General features: G+C 39.2%; 1 protein-coding gene across 7 annotated transcripts in view; it reads right to left on the reverse strand.

Moving 5' to 3' along the window:
- Positions 1-24,850, reverse strand: part of OTUD7A (OTU deubiquitinase 7A) — a 129,246-nt gene that overhangs the window by 75,933 nt on the left and 28,463 nt on the right. For 6 of the 7 annotated variants that reach the window (XM_027740848.2, XM_027740850.2, XM_027740851.2 and 3 more), the window contains 3 exons: positions 17,695-17,767; positions 10,224-10,340; positions 9,573-9,678 (listed from right to left, as the gene is read on the reverse strand). The gene's annotated coding sequence lies outside the window, so the exon portion shown is untranslated. The remainder of the gene's footprint in view (positions 1-9,572; positions 9,679-10,223; positions 10,341-17,694; positions 17,768-24,850) is intronic. The other variant, XM_039383761.1, reaches the window with a different exon arrangement.

Here is a 24,850-nt window from a genome sequence, read left to right on the forward strand (position 1 = left end):
TTGATAAGACAGATGCTTAACAGACAGGCAAGATTATAAAGCAGATAAAAGGAAGAAAAAAAAACAACCAACAAAAAAAACCCAAAAAGAGTTTGCTTGAAACCATGTTCTTCCTGCAAAAAAGCAGCCAAGTGAGCTGATCGAAATGGTGGCTTAAGGAGTGACCAACCACAGGGCATGGCACAGGGAAACAGGGTGACTCTCACGTCCCTGGTTAGTTTTGCAGAATCTTATTTGAAAAAGCGATAGGTTTGTTTTTGATGTCAGTCACTGCACTAAATCAGGCAGTTTGCCTGACAGAGTAAGTGCTGTCGTGGTCCAGCCCCAGCCCGGCCCCAGCAGCCGCTCCCTCACTCCCCCACCAGCAGAACCAGGAGGGTAAAACAGAACACCCACGGGCTGAGATCAAGGCACTTTAACAGGGAAAGCAAAGCAAACCAAGGAGTCAGTTCACTGCTTCCCAGGGGCAGGCAGGTGTGGAGCCTCTCCAGGAGAGCAGGGCCCCAGCGTGTGAGGGTGACTTGGGCAGACAAACACCAGCTCTGCAAATGTCCCCCTTCCTCCTTCTGCCCCCACTTTATACTCTGAGCACGGTGTCTCATGGTCTGGAATGTCCCTCTGCTCAGCTGGGGTCACCTGTCCTGGCTGTGTCCCCTCCCCAGCTGGGCAGTAGGAAAGCAGGAGAGGCCTTGGCTCTGTGCAAGTCCTGCTCAGCCATAACAGAAGTATGTCCATCATCATCATCATCACCCTATACAGCACAAATTCAAAACAGCCCCATTTCAGCCACTGGGAAGAAAATTAACTCTACTCCAGCACAAACCAGCAGATGTGCAAGTTCACTCATTTGAGTCAGCTTTTCTCTTACATACATGTGTTTTGGAAAAAACTCTTGCTTTTTCCTTTGCTGAACCAGTCAATTAACCAGCAGCATTTTCCACTTCATGACAGACAGAATGAGCTCATTTCTTGGAGTTCCTGTCAGTAGACACTGAAAAGCAAACCATCTATGGGGAGTTAATAATACTTGAAAATGTGAAAAGGTACAAGTTGAACTTTATCTAGATGATAATAATTTGGTTTTTCAAGCACTAGCTTCAAAGTAAAAGAGATGATGTCAGGAAAAGAAGGTCACTACCATCAACTAGTCAAATATTTGAACACGGATCAGAACCAAGCTCATGCCGCCAGTATTTTTGTTTTTACTAAGATAAAAATGGATCTGCTTATGTGCAACATAATGTGTGCAACTCAGAAACTATAGAGCAGCTACCATTTTTTTTTATGTACAACATTAATGTTTTCTATGATGATGATCTCTAAAGACTAGAGGCTTTAACTAAAAAGAAGAAAAAATAAACCACTTTCATAAATAGATTTCATCCAAAAGGGATTTGGTTGCAAAGAATTTCTTGGGCAACTTCAAACAGTCCTGAACCTGACCTGTGAATTTTTGTACAGCTTATGTGACTGAATATCTACTCCACATACCCAAATCCACATCTGCTTGATTAAATTAGACTGTCAGTCTCCTAAAGTAAAGCCACAGCCAAAAGGCCCAAAATTATGTAAACGACCTCCAGCAGGAGATTGAAAATCTGGTTCTTTACTTTCTCTGTAATTCAAATGATAGAACATAAGCTCTCAAAGAGAAAGACATTCAGGAAATTTATATTATAATTGCCATTGCTACTTACAGATAAGCAGTAAACCTTCCCATAATACTTTACCTCTTGAAAGTCTGACACTTAATAGAATGTTACCCCAGCCAGAGTCACCACCAACAGCTGACAGTGGAAGTCCTCCTGCCCTCTCAGGCCTCCTACAAACCACTACAAGAACTCACTAAGGGACAGATTTCCTCACATGGTTCTCTGTTCTGCCCATGTACCAATCCATCAGTAATGTGTTAGACACACATCTCTGGAAGCAAAGACTTCAGCAAGGTTTAGCTTTTATAGAACTTCTGCTCTCATTTCTAGGCTTGGAAACTTTCTCCTGGACATTACTAAGCTGACAATAATATCAAACAGCACAACGTATACTATTTACTCTGACAAGAAATAGTGAAGAGTGAGGAGAAAAGCTTTATACATCGTTTGCAATGTGCTGCAGTGCTTCAGTGAGGATAAAATAACCAGTATTCTTGCACAAGGCCTTAAAAGCAGCACTGTGACTGCGAAAATAAGGAATAAAGTTAATTACAAAAGTCCATAAGAAGCTGAGCTAACAAGCATAAGCATGATAAGCAACATACAGTCCCTGTGATCTTCCAAATTTACAAATAGCTCCCACATTTTTCAGAAACAGAAGGCAGGTCTCAATGCTGAAGGTGCAGATGTCTTCAGTTTTGTCTGGACCCATCTGTCTACCTTTAGTTAATAACAACACACAAATACCAGCTTTGAAGCACACCTATGAGTTCACAGAACCAGTAAATCAATTCCACATGTACAAAACTTAGTTGGAAAATCCTATCAGCTTCACAGGAAATTGTTCTGCAAACAGAAGAAAGAAGGATGCCTCATTTTCTTTGGATTTCTGTCCTTTAATATCCTAAACTTCTGCAGCCACCAGCACATCCCAAGGTTAGTCCAGACCCATGTATGTGCCGCACTGTCCAGGCATCTGCTGTCAAACAGTTTAGAGAACAAGTACTGTTCTCATTTCAGGGTTTTTTTCTCCACCAGACAAAATTTCACAAACTTTATAAGAGTTGCATTACCTTGGATAATTCTAACTATTTTTCAAATCATACAATGGTTTCAGTGGAAGTGGGAAGAAGGATACATGGAGAGATGGGAATAAGTCTCACTAGAGAGACTTAGAAAAACCAGCTAAAAATGCCTTCCCTTGTTCTTGCCCCATGGTATCAGTTCCAGACTGCAGGCCTTGCTAGCGTGGTATTATCCAGCTATGTCTGATTTCAAATCTGCATTTCCAGCTCAGTATAACCCTGATCTGTAGATCCTAATGCTAGAGCTGAAGGTTTCCCATCTAATCAGCCTTTCTTCTTACCAAGAGATGAAAAAACACAATGCAAAAATGTCAGAATCCTTCGTCTGTAGCCAAGTCCTCCTGCAAGGGGAGATCTGAAGCTCTCCCTGCACAGTCAGCAGGTGGGGATGGGCTCTACTGAGGTGCTTGAGCTGTGCTTTGGAATCTTTGGGATTCTAGGTTCTTAATTCCAGGAAGATGGCTAAAGTCATATCATATAAACCCTCTGCTATATATATTGCTTAAAAGCAGCAATCAATTCTGTCAACATTTTGGATTAATTCGGACAGTACAAGAAATGTTTCTGTAGTATTTAAATATCTGTACCAATAATGAAATACTAAATATACATATATTAGTGTTTCCTTATTCTGTAGAACAGGGAGATACCATTTTATTTTTTCCTGTGAAGCAGGTATATTTTTATCACTTTTCTTTCTTTGAAGAATCTGACTGTTATACCTATTTATGCAAGAGAAATAGGAGATTTTCTGATTCAAGAACATGGCCTGAAAATTAACAGCCACAGTGCATCTCAGTTTTCACTATAATACTGTTTACCAAACCATTTTAATCACTTATATAATCTCTTTTTTTAACTACTGGGCTTTTAAAAGCTGAATTTCTGGGAAGAATAAAGTTACTTTGTATAAAGCTCTACTTAGCTCCAGCTTTCAAATAAAAGTCATCTGCATAAATACTAGAATGCGTTATGCCCTTTTCTTTTTTCTTTCTACTGAAAAAGAGATATTTTTCTGTTACTTTTAGAGGCACCCTGGGAATTCCCACAGTGCTTGTACTTCCTATACTGCAAAGGATTTGATACAGCAGACAGAATAACTGGACAGCAACTGACTTTGTTATTTCTCCCAGTCTCACGAGCTGTTCCACCCTCAGCACCCAGAGCACCCCAGCTTCACAAGAAGTGTCGTAGCTAAGTCAGATGGCATTCAAGAACAAGAAGCATCCCTCAGTATTTTTAAGGTCCCATTATGTCCTATCACAAAAGCTGTTCTTGATAACCAAGGGTAGTGACAAGTGTGGTTTCAGCAACTGAGTCACACAGAAGAGACAAGTGGCTTCCTCTTGGGTGGCATCTCCCCTTAGTGATGCTTTAATCATCACAAGAAGCAGAATTGTATTTAACAAACTGCCTTGTTTCATCACAGTATCAAGCAATTCAGCAGCTGCTTTTGGAAGCAATGAAAAAATATTGAAGTGATTTCTTGTACACATTAGAATCTGTTGAGAACAGTCACTGAAAAGAGTGTAAATCTTTCTTAATTTCTGCATAAAGGGAAAGATCGTTCCCTCACAAAATAAAATACCTCACCATAAAAAAATTATCCAATTACTTACACAACTTTTTCACATCCTTTTAATCCCTGCCTGTTTAATAAGACAAATAAGACATTTGTTAGTTTATTACACCACCAGTGCACAATTCATTTTTATGACACAGCTACAATAAATAACACAAATGAAACAGCCAAATCTCATAGCCTCCAGTGAAACAATATTTGGAACTTAATTACATGCAGTACACATTTAGCAAAGGATGTAGACTCAGTTCCAAATTTAGCAAAATGTGACCAGGAAATAAGTGTCTGGAACTTAACCATAGTGTTTGTTTGACCCTTTTCAGTCTCGAAACCTACTATTTGCCTTCTTTTAGCTATAAAAACACTACCAGCTCTCCATCCATATGCTCTCTGCCCTTATACACACCAACGACAATGAAAGATCAGGTATGGACAGTCTTTGTTTAATTCTAGTGAAATTCTTTTGTCTTTTCAAGAGGGGCAATTCAAAACTACATGAATTTACTCACAGGCATGTGACTAAATGAACTTCGGTTGGGCTGTAGTTTAGTTCTGAAATGCTAAAACTACCACAGAGCCCATGCAGCATCCAGAACAGATGGACACACTTATTTTGAACTGTTCTGATTTTAAAGGTTTAACACGTTAGAAACTTAGATTTTCTAATCACCTTATCTGAAATAGTAATACTTCAAGAGAGATACAGATCATATTTTCACCATGTGGCCACTGTCTATAGCCCAGTCTGTAGACACTGTGCTCATATGCACATCATGTTATTAACAGTAAAAACAATGGGAGAGAAATTCTCATGGATTTCATGCTAAATAACTAAAAAATGAGTGTTCAAGTACTACAAAAGTATACTGCATGAAATATTCAAACTGTATCCTCCTACTGCTCTATATAGGTAATTTTCATGTTATAATATATTAAGGCCTTCTTAGATTAAGGTGTATTTCTTTAGAATGACAGATTCTTGCTCTAAACTGAACCAGTCAATATTTTTGCTTAAATTACATCCTAATGATTAAAGTGTCCAGTGAGAACAATTTTTTAAAGGATACATTTAATTCTTTTCACTCAGCTCTTGAACTACCTACCTTGGAAAAACAGTTTTACTGAGACAAAGGAATCTTCAAGACAAACAAAAATTTGCTGAAATTCCAGGAGAAACTACCTTGGACAATACTGTCTAAGATATTAATTTTTTTTTTTAATACACTGGCCTGAAAAGCTCTGTGAAGTTGCTGCTTTAGAGACATGGATTCAGTTACAGTAAAAAACATGATTTATACAGTTTGTGCAAAAGAGAACGAATCTCATTTCTCACTGTGGAACAGGACTCAGAAGTATTTTACTCTATTTCTGGTAATTAGCAAAAGTATTTCAATTTCATGAGGACTAAGTAAACTAGTCTAGTGCACACTGACAAAATAAGTGATGATACCTGTGAAGGCAGATACCAGAGGTAAAGAGCATGAACTGGAGCGTTTGTTTTCTACATTTGGAAAAGCAAAGCCCTGTGTTTGCACTCACTGACAGTATGTACCTCATGCAATAACAATATTGTTGCTATTATGTAATAAAATTGTCTCATAATAGGCAGTTATTAAAATAATCAATCCAACTAGCAATTAAATCTCAAAATGACAGAGCATTGCCTGTAATTAAAACACACTTCTACTTCCACCCACGTTAGGCAGAGCAGCCTGAGTATCCTAATACAGCAGTTAGTCTTTATTAATTGCACCTTAATGAGGAGTCCTAGGACAAATTCAATATTGAAATTCAGAGTACCATCAAATGGTGCATCATCTTAAATTAGCCTAAAATGAACAGTAACTGCCAAATGATGAATTCTAGAGTAAGCTGCCCATAGTGACAGGTAATGTGTCACAGTTATCTATAAAACCACGTCATTGCTCTGTTATAAGCCAACATACTTCTGTAAAAATACCACCACAGCAATAGCCAAGATGACACTTAAATAAAACAGAATAACATTTCTGTCTTATCACTCCGACTACAAGTTATAGTAACTGCATCAGAAAATTAAAAGTGAGCATTTTTTCCTATTGATAATCCCCTACTCACTACAGGAAGTTCTGGGACATTGCCCACATCCCCAAGGGGGCAGTTTCCTAAGAACTTGTAGGTAGTATTTGTTATGCTTGGGGTGGAAACAGCAGATGCCTCATGTCTGATGCAGATGTGTAAAACAAACCAGAATCTAGAAGATTCCTGTGCCAAGGATGAGCCCAGAGCAGGCACTGGGAGGGAGGGTGAGAGACCCCTGGGCTTATTTACACACCAGAGCCCCACCTTGTTAAAGCAGACCTCGAGCTTGGCAGGACCTGAGTTGGTCACACAGAACAAGCCCCAGCAGCAGCACAACGGCACCTCTGGCTGGGAGCTTCAGCCAGCTAAGCCAGGGGTTTCTTTTCCAAGCTGTGCATCAGGGGACACACAGAGAAGTAAGTTCTGTAAAGCTGGTAAAAGGAGTATCCAAGAAAGATCTATTTTTTGCAACAAATAACTAAAAGCTTAGAAGTGACTTTTGTCATCAAAAAAATTTTAGATGCAAGGTGGAATAATAGATTACTTCATTTCCTCCTTTCTCTTCAGTTCTGCAGGTTCCCTGGTCTACTCTGATTTTCTACTTTTCTAGACCTTGAAAAACAAAATCTAACTGAAGTATACAGTAGAATTAGACACTTCAGATGCACAAACAAGACCCAGTGGATAGATCTGGTTTGGATGAGACACATAAGTGTTAATAGTACATACAGTGCTAACCAGTATTACCTGAAAGCAAGGTAGGAGAAGGTAAACATGCAGTGTTAGGACTCTTCAGAATCAAGTTTAGAATTTTTTTCACTTAAATTAAAATGATGAGAGATTAGAGTCTAACTCGTCTTATGCAGGCACTGCTTATCTCTGTTTGACCACTCTCCCCAACAGGAGACTGGAATTGGCTGGAGTCACTGCCCCAAATAAAATAATTACTTTTACAAGATTAAAGAAGCCATTACCAGGGATTGCCTTTGCCCCAGCAGAACAGAGCAGAGCAATTGTTCCATGCTGGAGACCTGGCAAGGACAAACAAAATTAGTTTGACACTCGAGTAGAGAGACAGAGACTTGCAGACACGGAGGGCAGGGTCCAAACTCATAAGGACTTTTGAAGTGACAATGGATCCAAAGGAAAAATTTTGTATGCAACACTTGGACACAGCTTTTTTTCCTGATCCAAGTGGATACTTATAAAATTCTCAGAAAGATTGCCAAAGGTTTCACTAACACTATCCTTAATCCTCAACAGCTTAAATAAAAACCAGTGCCCACAGAGAAGGCTGGAGCTTTGAAAAAATTTGTGCATCAGCTATAGAGAAAATGGATGGGCTCAGCAACAGTTCAGGAACCTTAAGGTGGTTTGGGACATCAAGTCCCACTTCTGAAAGGAAGAGAAAGAATCTATGTTCAAGCAGAGACAGACAAAGAATTTATGTTCAAGAGGTGACCTTTGCCAGTCAGAGACAAAAGAAATGCGAAAAGCAAAACAAAAAAAAAGAAAGATTTGTGAATTCTAACTTTGCTTTTCTGCTTGACTTAATCCACACCCAGTCCAGTCTGTTTATATGGATTTGGTATGAAGGTTTGCTTGTAAGGAAACATTTTTGAAGAAGATATTGCATTTGCTTTTGTTTAAATTAATTCTGAGTTAATTCAAAACTGTCATGTTTGTAGATGTGCAATTGCTCAGGCATCTCTGAGGGCAACATGTGGGAAACCTCTGCCCAGAAGCTTGAGCTGGGGCATCCTTACAAGGCACTGAGAAGATGTGTGAGAACTGGGATAACACAGAAGTGGGAGTCTAGGAAAACCTGAAGAAATGAAGGCAAAAAAGAACAGAAGACATGAGACAACAGAATTATTATTCTGAGGAGTGGGGAGAAGGGCAATGCATCTATATCAAACATATAACCTATGTTTGATTAGTCACTATTGCTGTTGAAAAAGTGGTTTATAGTGAATTTCAAACCCAAGGTTAAGCTTAGAAACAAATTAAATCCTGAATGGATTTAATGAAGACACGAAGGCAGACACAGTTTCCATGCTGCAGTGCTATGGACTGGTAGAACTTCTGTTGGGACTCCTTCACGATCGCAGTGAACAATGACAGTGAACAATGTTATACAGCAACATAATAACAGATCACAAATCAGCTATAGCTGCCAAAGTCGCCAGTATCACACAAGTCTTCTACCTCTGTATAAGGATGTTTTAACCCATTTTCAGTCTAGCCAAAAAAGTAGACAGAGTTGAAATTTGAAAAGTGCGTGGCCTCGAGACTGTGGCTCCCACAGTGGGATACACAGCCAAGGGGGCCAGAACAACATCCTGGCAATAACTGTAGGCTAAACTTAGTAAATGCAAGAATGCAAAATTTTCATTCAGTTCTAACGTGCACAAACATTATAATACAGTCTTTAATTATATCGTCAATCTGCTGTTTTCCTTCATTTTAAACACTGATTTTAAACATTTTGCAGAATTGATAGGGCTCACTAAATCAGCAATTTTTTCAAATGTTGAGTTGAACACAACCATTCAATTGTGGCCCCAGGAACGTGACTTACTAGAAGCTTTTGAACCTCTTGAAGGGAGGTTCAGGAGTCTTTTTTTTCTTCCATGCTCACCTGTTCAGTACATGCACGTCTCACAAAAACATGAATGAGTTTAGTTAAGAATGTGCCAACAAGTAATGTAATTATACTATTTTAAAAACACAGTCAAGGAAGACAGATTAGTTTCAAAAACACTATTAATTTTGAGTACCTGCATTTTACAGAGTATTTAGCAACTCAAAATTAAAAATATAGTTCCCATGTACTTAATTTTAGTGTAATATTCAAGACAGATGCTGTGGTGTCCAATCAAAACTACAGACCACAGTTACTCATCATTTTTTTGTGTACATGGTAGAGAGTAATTATTTTCAGCTCCATGTAGTTTGCTGCTGTAATTTGCTGAAGGTCCCCTCAAGCACTTCTGTGGACCTCGTGAGGTAGGAGAGGAAAAAGTAGTAGGGAAGAACATCTCAATCCAGCCCTGCTGCCAAGAAAGTGTTATGTGTAACATAACGTACTTCCAGGGAAGAGAGAATTCTGTGTGAAAAGTTTGGTTTAAACAATGTATTTAGCATCACTGAGAAATTCTAGAGCAGAAGCAGGGACAAAATCTGACTTACCATGATAGGTTCTACTTGCAGAAATCCCCCTTCTCTCCTGCATGCCCTAACTCATTTTGGTGAAGCAAATGAGGCAGGCATCCACACTGGTAAACCCACCTTCTCCCTGGAGAATGGACAGAGAAATCAGCAAGTAAATGGCAATTCCCAGCAGCTGATATCAGCTAAACACCAGTTATTAAACACCTTGTTCTGTTCACTGTCCTGACCAAGGCTGTTCCTCTGGGGATCTTCCATCTAAGTCACACTGTGGGTTAGACCATGTTATTACACAACAAACTGCTAAGAAATATAAAAGCAAAGAACCAGGCCCAAAACAGAACTTCTGCAGTGACAGATCAACTGCTGCAGCAGTTTAACATGGCAGTGGTAGGGGTGGGTTAGGAACTTACACAGCATCCAGGCTTTAGGAAGCCATTTAATGAGTAACACTGCATCATCCACCAGCTCTGTGTTGCCACAGGCAATAGGCATGCTGGTAGCCTGTTAATAATTTCAGTTGGTTTCTTTGGTTGGCTACACTTAATTGTTGTCAACCAGAAAACAAATTAAAATTTTCCTTTTCTTCACCACATCCTTTGCTCAGCACTTCACAACAACTCAGGGACAGGTGTTGATATGGGGGGTGGAGGGATGGTTACAGCTACTTACAGGAATGAGGTAGGTAGGCCCCTTTTCTGTTCCTGGTATGTTTGCCTATTTAGGAAGACAGGAGGCAACTATCCAGCTGATTTACTTCTGATTTTGGAGCTCTGCAGTATCATGTGCCTGTGAGGATGGAGAAAAGACCAGAACATGTTTTACTGTTTTACTCCAAAAGCAACACTGTAAAGTACTGTTCTGCATCCCTTTGTCATACCCAAAGCACACCTTGACCCTGGAACACTAATCTGTACCACTATTATGGGAAAAAAATTTCTTCCTTTCCTCCAGCTTTGACCATTCCCGAGATTGTTACGAGCACTTCAGTATCTCACTGTTGAGATCACAACAGCTTTTCTATCAAGAACTTGAGCCAGAGCCCAATCCAATTCAGATTAAACAAAGTCCATTATCAAACAGAAAAACAGAAAGGAAACTTTCTGGAGGGAAAGTGCCTGACCATTGGCACACATGAACCCAGACAAGAGTGTTCTAAAGGGGAACTCAACGAACCCACTTGGGCTGCCCTAGGAGGGGCATTGTTTTGGCCCTGCAGAGCTGATGCACATCAAACGACAGCTTCTTGTAAGTCCAGCCCTCTTCCTGTTTGGTTCAGAGAAACAGAGGCAATATACCTCAAACCTCAGTTTAGAGGGCTGTTTTTCTACCAGTTTGACCAGTTCTGTCAGTGACAGAACTGAGTACATTATTCCAGCTGATCCAAAATATTTAGTCCCTTTCTGCTTATGAAAAATTCATCTGCAAGTTGAGATTTACTGATTTTTTTTTCAAAAAAAAGTGATATGATAAAAAAACCCCAACAAACCCCAAACCAACAAAGCACTGCAGCCTGATCTAAAAGAATCCTCAATATTAAGTAAATTAGCCATGAAGCACAGACCCGAGTGGTTTAATGAGCTTTATCTTAAATGTTTTGCTTCCTGACTGGATTTGCAAGCATGTTGTAGTTTATCTAGTTTTAACCTGCTTTACTTGCTAAGAGAGCAAAAATGATCTGCACATGCTCTTCTTTTACAGCCTGTTTAGTGATACTGGGACCAAATATTATTTCTGACAGTGGCTAGATTCTGCTTCTCTATTACTCTACGTGTCATTAATCAAGGTCTTAAAACATAATTCTGTAAAGTTTTTAGGGATATCATTTTTATAATTTTTAAATACCAAGAATAATTGCTTTCTCGCAATTCTTCTAATTTTTATTCCTCCTAGTTATAACATATTACACTTTCTCCTCCATATACAACTTGCTTTTTCTTTTGTATTTATGTAAGCCAATCCACATATTTGTCAAATATATTTCTTTTACAAAAGACAGACTGACAACATCTCTTTTCCATTTCCTTTTTCACTCTCTCAGCTATATTTTTTCCAAGTATATGCTGTCACACAAATATATTTCAATATAACACACCTTCGCTGGTCATTTTTAAAGCCATCAGACACTACCTGCTCTACAGGTTCAGTTGAGCTTTCACCTGGTGCACTCATGGCAGCCACCAGGAATACTGTGTAAGCTCACTATTCTGTGGAATTCCACTGAAAAGGGAAAACAGCTATTGGAACCTGACCAGAAGGAACTAAGCAGTCTCCATATTCATACACAGAGTATTTCCAAGGGGTGGTGGTCACAAAACCAGCATATTTAAGATTTAGAAAACAAAGATACAACTCCATGCAGTTGGGAACTCATATGCACATTTTTACAAATACCTACTGAATTTCATAGGCGAAATGTTACTTAGACTGTTGACTAAAGATAAAACACCTTTGCTTCCCAGCATTTTAAGAAACAAGCCAAAATGCAAATCAAGAGGCTTTTAAGAGATTGTCCAGATACTTTTTTGACTCTTGCAGAGGTCTTTATTTCAGACTTCTAGACTGAAGCGTTCCCCACCCTTCACTCCCAGCTCACTGTAGTGTTTATATTGCTGTGTGCAGATGGAACAAGTACACATCATTACACCAAAATTCTCTTAGCTGAAAAATGGTGCTCAAGGTCTTTGAGTTCATCTGATTCCTTTCCAACAGCACCATTTCATTCCCAACACACATCACAGCCCCACACACAGAGCACTGGAAGCAAGGGGTGCATCAGCAACGCTGGTGGTGTGAACAAAGGGACCCGTGGCTGTTGTGCTGCTCTGGTGCCCTCACATCCTGCTGCACACTCACAAAACTCAATTAACACTTCTAGGAACAGCATGAAAGAACCACCCAGAGTATCACTGGCGATCAGAGTGCCCCTCTGTCTCCTGCAGGTCCATTAAAAAGAGCCGTTTTAATTGCAGAAGTTAAAAACCAGGCAGGACAGAGCTCTCTAGACAGAAAAAGGTGAAGTAAAACAATGAATAGGCATTGAAGGGACAGCACAGAAAAGTCTCTCCTGGTTTCTCTACCTCCTGCTAGCACCATCCCTGCATCCTTGCATGCACCCACTGGATAATAAATAAGAGGGTAGGAGAATGAGAGGAAGTATATTGGTCTCATCCTAATTGGGTGAAATTCATCCAACAGCACAAGCCAAGGACAAGGAGACACAAAACATGTCTTTCAATGCAAAAGCCAGGTACCTGTGCTTGTAAATTAGGGATTGAAATGAAACTGTAATTGCCAACACGAGCAATGAATTTGACCTCAGTATTCAATTCTACATTCAGCTGTTTGGTGAGTCTGTCAAAGTGATTCATACATAATGAAAGAAAAACAAATGACACGAGTCAAACTGAAACAATCACAAGAAAATTTTTCTGGAAAGAACATGAAACATTTGCAGTCGGTTCTATAAAGGTAATTAATACTCTCAAAACTCAATTTGTGTCTTGTTTATGGCATAACCAAAATGTGACAATCTCTCACTAACGATTCATAAAGGTTTTAGTGTAGTAATATCTTGGCATGATTAAACTCTAATAAGCACTGTATGTTAATGCATTTATTAATCAATATATTGATTAAATTACTGTTTAAGTTCAGATTTAAAATTTTATCTTTGAAAATCAAAGCAGACACTTCCAGTCATGCAGATGATGGCTACACGTGTTTTTTTATTACATACAGCAAGATTTCCAGTTTCAAAATGCAAACAAGAACCTCTGTGAACAATTTTATTCTGATTGGTTCCATCACAAAAGGCTGTAACAGGACAGTACAGCCACAGTGGAAATGCCCATTTGGAGGTTTTGTCAGGATTAAGGACTAAGGTGGTTTTTGTAAGAGCTATTGAACACTGACAGAAGCACTGAGGTATTGGAAAGCTGTCAGTACATTCCCTTTAGCTCTCAGTAGCACATGTCACTTCGAAGCAGCAATTTTTTTGTCCAAAGCTCCAGTTTAACACGTGATAAACCTCTCAATTATGTTTTACATCTGTAGTAACATCATAAAGAAAACACAGTAAATGTCTGACTGATCAAAACCTACAGACACCTTTTTATAATGGAAAATTCTCTTTTTAATTAAAGACTTTACACGACACATACTTCTTTATCAAAAAAAGCAAAGGCACTTTTCCAGTGCCTAAATCTAAACTCTCATGTTTATCCATGATCTACATTCATCTTCTGAAATAAAACAGCTACCACCCCAATCGAAGAGCAATCCACCTTTTGAGGCCTTCTAGGTTTCAGCATCATCTTTGAGTCAGTGCTGACTAGTTTTCCTGGGAAAGTGGTACAAAGCAGATAGGTGGAGATGGGGGATAACATCCATTGTTCATTCGGGGACAACAAAAGTGAATTAACTGAAACATCTTCCTTCTCTTCAATAGCCAAGGAACATTTTACCAAGAGTAAGAAAGACTAAATTATTTCACTGCCGAGTTACACATCATTAAATTAATCTGACTCTTCTGTGCTGTCAGAACTGCAGCCAGCTGCTCCCAGCAAGTCTGTAAACAGGACTGAGAAATAAATACAAGATCATAAAACTTGTTTTCATCTCCCCAATATTGTGAACACCTACACTTCATTGGACAAACACAATTTTAAATGCTATCAAATAAGTAGCTCTTTTTTCCCTAGCCATTGAAAGCTCAGAATTCTTAATTTATTGAGTCCTAAGGGACTTTTTTAAAGTTAAAAATGGTATGGATCTAAATTGAACTCCAGAAGCTGATCTTTACTACATATCTATCTGTGCACTTGCATTAAAACATCTCAGAAATTAGGAACCAGAGGAACTCCAATACTGAGAAAATACTTTGGAAAAAACGGTTACATTTTCTACTCACAGTGCTTATCCTGATAAACTCATACCACTTCTGTTTAACTTCATGAAGAAAATGTATTTTGTTTTGGTTTTTAAATAAAAAGTTATCTGATTTCACCTATCAGCTCAACAAATGCTCATTTTGTTGCCTTACTTTCATTAAAGGAATAAGTTTCAGGGAATAAAAATTATGCCACATTTCCACACATGCAAAAGTTCCAAGACATGTAATTCAAATCTTAATTATTTTTTCCTATATAAACCAGTCATAGGATTTGCAAAGAAAAGAAATTTTTCCCCTTTCATAGTCAGAATATTGAAGCAAAATCCACATAAAACCATCAAATAAAGGTTATCTGTAAGCTAAAATACAAATCTCGTAAAGAATATTTAGTGTGGTATGCCCTAGCTTTTTGTTGACATTTGAATTCACTGTTTTCATACAAACTCTCAAGAATTGTGCTGTACCCTAAATCACAGACATTAAATTCTAATTCTAACATTTTTTCTCTCACACACTGCCATCATTACTAACATAAAACATTGAAGTGAAAATTTCTTTGTGGATAATACGAAGCCAGCAAGTGCATTGGTGTAGGTTTAAAAATAATTATCATTTGGCTTAACAGTTGAAAAAGTTATCTTTTAAGTCATGTTTTCATTTATTTTGTCTTGAATTTGGCAGAGCTTAGACCCATACAAATATACTGGCATGATTAGTTTTACTGTTTAGACTGTTCACATAAAGGCAAACACCTCGTCATCAGCATGACAGTGTGTTTGAGATCTTCTGGAACACACAGGAAGAAATCCTAATTTCATTGAGGCCAGAGAAAGCTGTCCAGGAGCTTCACCTATTAAACATCCTCTGCATATTGTGAACTCTCTAACTAAGCAAATACACCCAAATCTCGGGGGAAGATGATCAATACATCTCAACAGTAACTGACTTTTACCTGTGGACTCTCTTATTTTTTTTTGTAGTTCAAAAACTTTCATATTAAAATGTGTTTCAGTTTAAAAAAATATATAAAAATATATGTCTATATATATGCATGTGCATATATATATATATGCACACACACATCACACACACAGACATATATATATATATATATATATATATAAAAATCTGTCTTGTTCGTTCATTATCATTTCCCACAAGCCTCTCAGACTTTGGTACAAGACAGATCTTGAACTACTACTAATCACTAGTTCTTTTCATTAATCAAAGTTTCTAATCACAACTCTTCTATCATACTCCATTACAGGCATACAAAGTTATTCCTTTTACTAATCTCAAAGTATGTCCTTCATTCATTCATTCAAAGTATGTCCTTCTGTCATTCCTGGGCAGAAGATGAATGACTTATTAATTTCTGATGATTTCTAACTTATCTTCCATAAATTTCTGTTAAAAAGCTATTTTTAAATTTTATACACATGCAACACCCCCCCCCCCCCAGCAGTAACTGCTCAAAGCTACACTGGGAACTGTCCCTGAAAGTCAGGAGCAAAGCAGCTTCCAAGGCCTGCAGACACTTCAGGGGTGGCTGCATTAGGAAAACCTCTGGTTAGAGAGCTGTACAAACTTCAGCAATGCAGTAGAGTGCACTGCTGCAAACAGTTCTTCCAAAAGAACACAAAAGCAAGCAATTCAAGTTACTCTTTTACATCTACACCAACCACCTCATTTGCTGACTTCACAGGAAAAACAGCCACAGTTTCACCCTCCAAAACATCTTTACAACACTTCATCAACTTCATAGGGACCATTTCACCTTCATAAATAATAAAAGCAACTTTATTTTTAAAAGAACCATACTTCATGAACTATAAACCACACCTCTAGATACAAAACCTGACAAGCTCTGAAGCCCACTACAGAAGAGTAGTACTAGGTCATATTCCAAAGTACCTGATCAGCTGTGACAGGACCTCTCTGGTCACTACTGGATGACAAAATATAACCCAAAAGTAGAGCATGCAGTGTGTACAGATGCCTAAAGGCTCACAGTGTAAAGTGCACTCTCCTGTTCATTTTAGCTTCACTTCATGAGACCTATTTTCCCCTAAATCCTATTTCACCCAATAAAGCCATTTTCCAGTTGTCACTCTCCTGATAATGCAAAAAGAAAAAAAAAGATTGACTTGGAGGTTAGTGAGAGGTTTCCTGTGAAAACAGAGAACCTGCCCCTGTGTTCTGTGATCATGGAACCATTGTTTCTCTCAGAAGCGAGGGCTGAGGGAGGAGGAAGGTGGGCTGTGGTCAGCCCCGTCCCCACGGTGTGGCTGAGCTGTGGAGGTTCAGTGGCTGCACTCAGAGAGACTCAGTGTGACCTTCTGTGCTGCTTCCCCACAGCTGCCCAGGGGTCAGCGGTGGGTGGGAAAGGAATGGGCAGCAAAGACACCACAACCTGCAAAGTCTGAGCTGTGCTGAGTGATTATCTTGCATCATGAAATGCCAGCAAAGCAAGCCTGACCTCTGGACAAGACAAGGAGATTAAGGAAAAAGAAAAATGACTAAGGGAAATTCTCCCTCTGATTTAATGAGGTATGTGGGGGAGAAAATATTGTGAACCACTCTCCTATCACTCAAAATAAATATCTACAGCTCAGATGTCAATGAAGGTTTTCCAAAAAAACAATTACTCAAAACCTCTTGTTAGAGGAAGACCAGAAAGAATTAAACCATCTTTCTTGTTTTTCAGAGATGCTCTAAGTGGAAAACATGATGATTATATGATGAGCTGTCACTCGGCTACAACCCACTCAGTTCTATTACTGCTTGCTACAGCTACTTCAACATTCAGCCAGCTCAGTTACCTTTTATATTCATCACATGCAGAAACTCTCAAATGCCCCTTATGACACAGGGCAATCCTTGCCCTCAGAGTCCAAACTGATTTGATCTCTTTTTGCTTTATTGCAATTTAGGACTGAACTGTGAAAGAGAGTAGGAACTCTGTTTCCATATCCTTTGGATTCCTGCACCACACACATTTTTCTCTGCCCTTCCTTTTGCTTTCTAGAAGACTGAGGTTACAGGGTACAGTGCACCATTTGCATATCAAAAGCAGCAGCACTTTACATAAAAATGAAAAGCAGGCACTTTTCTGGTTTCTGTGACTAAGAGCTCAAGATTTCCTTCCTCTGAATCTGTAACTGCAAAGTCAGGTGTTACTCAGTTCACCAAGACTGGTTCAGATAAATATCTTAAAAGTGAAGAAGCTCCCCCACTACCCAGTGTTACCTGATACATATTTGCCAGAGACATTTTCTTTCCAGACACTCTTCTGGAGCAGTTAAAGACCTCACTGTCTTACCTGAAAGAACATAAGACAAACATGCAGTCAAGTTCAAAGATCACAAAGAAACGATTCTTATGTATCTCAAGTTATATTCTCATTGTCTGAGAATGCTGAATGGCACTACCTTGGGGTATTTCAATGTCTTTTTTCAGCTGGCCACCACAGTCTCAGATGTGTCAGATTTTGTTATTTAAAATAAGCAGGATGACTTTCTGCTCTACTTTACACAATCTAACAAAAGGACATATATACAGAACCCTGTCCAGGTTACTGTAACTTCATGCTGAGGTAGGAGCCTTGCCCTCAGTTCCTACATGGAGGTGCCTTTTCTGAAGCAGAACACCCAAGCCTGGTGTTAAGGTACACACAAGCTGTTAGTGCAGGAGAGGGAGCACACCAGGAACTCTGAGCTAACTTATGACCTTTGCCAAGCCCCAAGAGGCTCAGCCTTCACACCATAATACTGCACCCACTGTGCTCATCAGGAGGCAGAAGGGATTCAAGCACAAGCACTTGCTGAAGTTCAACGTGCCCCAAGTGTACCACACCTACCTTTTACACCCTCGAGGCATCAGATCAACCACCATTAACCTAAAACCACCATCCACCCTCCAGAAAGCAGACAGGCAAATGAATACATAAATACAACAATATTTATAGTTCTGTTTCTCAGAAAGACCCTTCCTGCCCCTTAGTAGTGGTCTGTAGTGCCGCGGATGAGGCTAAAGGTACAAGCTGTTGTACCCCTGGGAGGCACAGTACCTGCCCATCTCTACATTGCTCCCTACCCTTTTTGCTGGTGGTCACAGACATCAGGGAGGTAAGTGCAAAAAGGCTTTAGAAGGGGTAAAAGAGGGATGCAACCACATCCCTTCTCCCCTATAACATGACTGTGATATGTGACATCAATTTTAATGACTTCCCTGCCTAGAAACGTACCTGGCCACCCACACACCCAGACAGAGCAGAGAGGTGGGAACAGCAAAATGAATGACTCAGAAACACCAGCTGTTTACCACAGTGTCTCACTACTCCAACAGCAGTGGGTAGTGTTTGAGCTGTCCTTGACCTGCCAAATCCCTCTTCAGCTACTTCCCACCATTAGAAATGCTGATGTGTTTCCAAGTCCTACCACGAATGCATTACCAATTGCATTAGAAAGATCTATCTGCTTCAGACGGTTTAAAAGAAAAACAGGTAGCAGACAATTCTTATGCCCAGGAGAATCATGGAATATTGGCAGTACAGAGGATTACACACTCCTTTGACCTGTGCCAGCCAATCAAGGTGGTTTATCATTCATGACTGATTTCCCTATATGTCTTCAATGAGAGTCAGATCATTTGAAGAAATTGCACTGGATCAGAAACGAGAATCAGTTTTTAAAATCAGGCTGTCTGAACAAACTTCCTTCCATTTTCCATCTATTTTTCACTTAATAAAGCACACAATGCAACGGCAAGCTCATGAAACACAACACAAATGTGTTTATGAGTGCATTGCTATTTGCACAGGAATCTTCATGTTAATCCACTTCCCTTTTCAAATAAATTTTCCCAGATTCTCAAACACGTTTCTGTACCAATGCTCTGTGCCTTGCACAAAGCCAATAGTAATTCCACCACCATGTTAGTACAGAGAAGGAACAGAAGAGTGGTTGCACACAAGACACTACTGCCATCACTCTCTGTAAGCCTTTTAGTATTGCCAATCATCTGAAACTCTGTGTCCTTTTATTGCACTTTGAGTGGCCAAAGGGTCACTCAAACCTCCTCGAACTGTAAGTTGGCCTTGGCTGCTGAAGTCTTACATCTTATGGAGAATAAATTGTTTTCTCCTTAATGACTGCCAAAGCAGACACTGAATTTGTTAAGTATTTGGAGAAAACTGCACCCATCTTCCTACAAGGACTTGTATTTATGGGTTCTAGATCTGTGCTGATTCTTCCAAGACACTGAAAAGCCAATCCTACACAGGAGGTGTTCAAGAACCTGGGTTCCCCAGGGGCTGACCGGACTTGTTTGGTTGGAAACAAGTGTGAGAAAAGCAGCCGTTTCAGTACATGTAGTCCTACTCGCTGGCAGTCCACACCAAAGAGGAATGAAGGAAAAGGATCCTTCTATTAAACTTCATGAACTGGTAAGAGATGAAAGGCACACAGAACATAAGTAAATACTGACATCTGACCACTGTGATCTAAGGATAACCACTGACAGGTTCACAGGGATAATCACATTCAAACCAAGGCTGACTGGATACTCACGTGAGCATTTTTCACTGCTCTATTTCTTATGTGGAACATGGAGAAGAAACTTAAAGTTCCCCATGTCAACAGCATACACATTTTGGGGGGGGAACAAAAAAATAAAATCACAATTCAGCTGTCGAAACTATCTTTTATATCCAGCATCATCTTCAGCCCAATCCTGCCTTTCTTCCTGTCTGATGTATTCAGAGGTTGTTGCTGGAGTCACTTCCTCTTGCCTGTCCTATTTAACAAATGTAATTCAAGAGAATAAAATCCACTATTTCTGCAATAGCAGGAAGGCACATAGTGAACTGTGGAATACCAAATCTACCAATTCACTTTATTCAGTGGATACAAATTTTACCCATAATACTTCTCTGTAACTGACTGACACCAAAACAGAACAAATAATTCAGTAATCACACCTGCACCCGGAACAGTCTGTCTTGTTCAGGACTGAGGTCATCCAGAGAGGGGAGTTTGCAGTGCAGCTGCTGCACTTTACATAAACACAGAGCTTCCATGGAAATTTGAATGCTTGCTTCTCACCCCTCCTGCCCTTTTTTTTTTAATATAATTTTCCTATATATTTTGGAAAACCGTAAATTTTGTGGGCAGCTGTGGGTTTTTTTCTATTTTGAGAATTAAATACATCTCAAAATTATTTCCTATTGTAAACAACAGAGCTGTCTGATGATTTTAGCATGATATTAACAGAAAGTTGTTAACTATTTTTATAGCATAAGAAACCATTTTTAACTGCCTAACCTTACTTTTTAAAAGCAGGCAAGACAGAGTTTTAAAGGAGAAATGCCTAGCAATCCAGATTAAGTGTGCCAAACTGATGTTTTATGCTTACATGTGTACAGACTTTCAGTGGCAGAATAACCCAGTGTGCACTCACTTCTCACAATGCTCAGTTACTCCAAAAATGACCCTCCTCCTCCACATCTGTCATTATGCTAAACAAATAGCTCATCATAAGGGAATAGTTACTGTCATTTCTCATGTGCTAAATCTATATTCTCTTCACAACACTCCTAAGGGTTCACTTTTATTAAGAGCATTATGCAGTGTACACCTTCTCAGCACTTGCCAAAACCACATTCTAAACATTTCTCAAACCATGCTGGTGAAGTTTGAATGCACAGGATAACCCAAGTCATGTTGACAGCTACCATGTAACAGAGACAGCCAAAAAATGGTGCAGTACCAATACATGTTCAGTCAACCCCAAGATAACTTAATTATAATATCTATATGTTCATGTTTCATTGACCTACATCCAAACAGATTCAAGCTCTTATTTTGCAAATAGATCAGCATGAGTGCATCTTTTTTTACCCATGTTCCTGAAACAAGCCACAAAAGACAAATATCAGATGTTTTGGTGTTGGCCAGTCTAGGTGTTCTAGCTGAGCCAAAGTCCCCCACTGAAGCCAGCTGGGAATCCCACTTCAACAAGCATTCTTAGTGGGACCCATTCAAATTCTCATACAGGCTGGCAGAATAAGCAGGAAGTTCAACAACAAAAAAAGGAAATATATTTGCACATTTCAATGCATTAATATAATGCAAGACTTCCATTCTTCTTTATTCAAGTTCCTGTGTATATGTAAAAGAGGATGAAGAAGTAAAATTTTCCATTTCAACTACAGATTGTGCTAGAAACAGCATCAAAAGAGGAAAATGTGTCTCTGCCAGTCCAGCTGAATGTCATCTAGTCAACTGTTATAAAAGGTACTTACTGAAATGAGTGGCACAATCACCATTTCTTCAATTACAAAGAATCCTCTCTGAAGGTAAAAAAATGCAACATGATTGTTTTGCACTATTACTGAGTGTGCTTGCATCAAAGCTGGTGGTGCAAAGAGGAGAGCAAAGCCAATTTCATGAACTGATGTAATCAAGCCCAGCATCTCTCTGGGGTTTTTTTGTTCCTGTGGCCACGATGACATCAGCCCACTCTGCCTATTCAGTAGTGCAGGGCAATGACAGCTCTTCACCTCTGCTCACACACTTCTCCCTTCTTTTCCTCCTCTTTTATTGTGTCAGGATTTACAAGCAGGAGGACTCCACTTTCTTAAGTCCTATTTCAGTGGGACACAACACTACACTTGCCTCAAATTTGTCTCTCCTTGCTCTCAGTGTTTCCAGCTATGGCACACAACATCAAAACTTGACTTCAAGTGGAAAGAGGGGGAAAGAGAAATCCCAGGAATTGAACTAAGCACATCTAACCACGGTAAAGTAGGTCAAGGATTTCCACACTGGAACCCACACTGTTCAAGAAACAGCTGTACTTCAGTGGAGCAGATACTTATCCATGCACAGGCTGGCCTGAGGGATTATGGAGCTGTTTGTGTGCCCAGCTGGTGCTGCAGCCCCAGACACCCACGCTGCAGTTCCACGAGGTCCCCCCAGCATCCCAGTCTGCTCCCACAGCTCTACGTGTGTTTCAAAGGCTCCCACCAACCCAGGCAAGTAACTCTGCTTTTCTGTATCAGGTTCTCTGCCTGTAAAGCCAGAGTAATTACCCTAATCTTAAAAAGAACTTACTGAAGAGAAGTTGATTCACTTTTGGTTGACATAATCTAGCCCCGGAATTCCCCATCTAATTCGTTCCCTCATCTGAGACACAACATCTAGGCCAGAATACACTAAAGAAAACACATTTACACATGGAAAATATTGTAAAGCTTAGTGACAAATATGATCTGTTACTGAGACTACCAGTACACACAGAGTACATTTTGTGAGTTTTCCTGCTAAGAGATTCCTTGGGTCTGCTCTGCTGTACAGGACACAAACATACCTCCGCACAATAGCTGGTATCAAAACTGTTCCAAAGGGAAAAAAAAAACCACCAGCAAAAATATCTACCATCAAATCAACCAACCTATCAACCAAACAATCCCCCCATCTCTACTTCTTTCTCAATGTCTTAAACTATTAGGAGAAATGAATAAAGAGAAAATGGCATACTCACATTTCTAGATTGATTTTTTTAAGCTTTTGCACTGTATTATATCTTTTGCAAGGTTTAAAGAAGGCAACACTATGGAGCACCTAGGCTACAATGAAAGTAACCTTGCCATAGACAGAAAAAATTAAATGTCATGCTAGATAGCTATGCACATCAGATTACCAGAGATTTCTTCTTACCCACTTCGTATATTCTTCAGCTGAAGTCAGATAAATAATTTCCATATTTGCCATTATAAATGTAGACAATAACAAAAATATGATTCTCTGTAGCTGAATTGCCTCCTTCAATCCCTAGAACTGATGAATTTTATTTGCCAACTGTCCTTCCCATTAGTAAAAAGTAGCACAATCCTCCCACATCTGCTATGATTTTTGAGCAGCTTACCAAGTAACACACAAAGAAATGAACAAATATCTTCCTAACTAGAAGTCAAATGCACTGGAATAAAGGTATTATAAATGTAAAAAACTACAAGTGTGTTTTTATGGATAGAAAGAAAATATCCTGTACGTGTTAAAATGTATACAGGTATTACACGTTTATAGAATTTATATGTAATGTATAGGTATATTATATGTATACTGCATCTATATTATCTATATGTCTGCATATTATGGCTATATTTATACAGATATAAATATACATACTTCTATCTCTAGATATTATAGATTTCTTAACTAACATGACGTGGGAGAAGCTGTCAATTTTAAACAAAAAACCCTTAGCTCTTCTGTAAGCCATGCACTTAGAGCCTAAAGGATTTATTTAATATTCTTCTACTTGCAGCTGACAGACATCTGACAACACAGAAATGTAACATTTCATTTAATTTCTCCATAGGCTTATTCCACTGAGCCCCAGATGTTTTAGCAAAAGAAAGAGAAAGATGTTCCACATTTTTGGGGTGGGGGATGGGAAATTTGTTTACAACAAATGTCCCTTGCTTTATTCATTTATACAAAGAAAAAAAGTGTTGATTACCTTGCTTGTCTCTTTTCTTTTTGTCTTCCTTTTTTTTTTAATGTCTGCTAAGGTACTATATGTGGCAGAAACCAGATGGAAGTTTCTAGAGGACATTCCATGTCATCCTCCTAAACTTATCAACATATCAATTCTTTTCCCTCTGACAGAAAAAAAGTCAAATTGCTACAGAAGACAGGAATCTCTTTCTAGTTTCATGTCACATGAATTAAGCACCATATAATGAAATGCAACTGGAAAAGATGATAATAATCCCTAAAATGCATTGTAAGGTAACTATGCTCCATGTCATTGCACAAGCCTTCCAGAAGCATTGATTTCATGCCTTTATTTAACCTGTAATAAACTATGAAGAGGTTTTTTCACAGAGCAAGCAGACTGTAACAGAGGTAGAGATGACACAAGGCAAGAATTTCTAACACAAAGTCACACCTTTCCCAGAGGCTCAGATGAACCTGTCCCATGTCCCTTGGCAGGGTGGGCACAGGTAACAGTGCCAGGTGTCTTGGACTTCATCCCACTCAGGTTTGTTCCTTCCCCAGTTGCATTCAAAATGTGTGTGATTTGTGTAATTACTACAGGGGAACATCTACAGAAGCACTTCTGAAGTGCCTGGGACTGTACCAATCAAGTCCTTCAAATAACCAAATACAGCATTTCAGGAAGCTGGTAGAAGTAAAGATCAAAGTGATGCCAAACCAGTGAGAGGTTATGAAAACATGGCATTTAAGGAAGCTCAACTTTCCAACAGAACATCTTGGCCAATAGCAGAAATCTATTGAGACTAAACTGTGATGGTCAGTATTTACTTTAAAGGTATTTAAGCTCTTTTTGCACTTCAGTTTGCTCAAGATTGCATTTAGTCTGAAATGCACAGTGT

Source organism: Pipra filicauda, unplaced genomic scaffold (assembly GCF_003945595.2).
Source record: "Pipra filicauda isolate LSUMZ 115617 unplaced genomic scaffold, ASM394559v2 scaffold324_size1259732_pilon, whole genome shotgun sequence".
NCBI lineage: Eukaryota > Metazoa > Chordata > Aves > Passeriformes > Pipridae > Pipra > Pipra filicauda.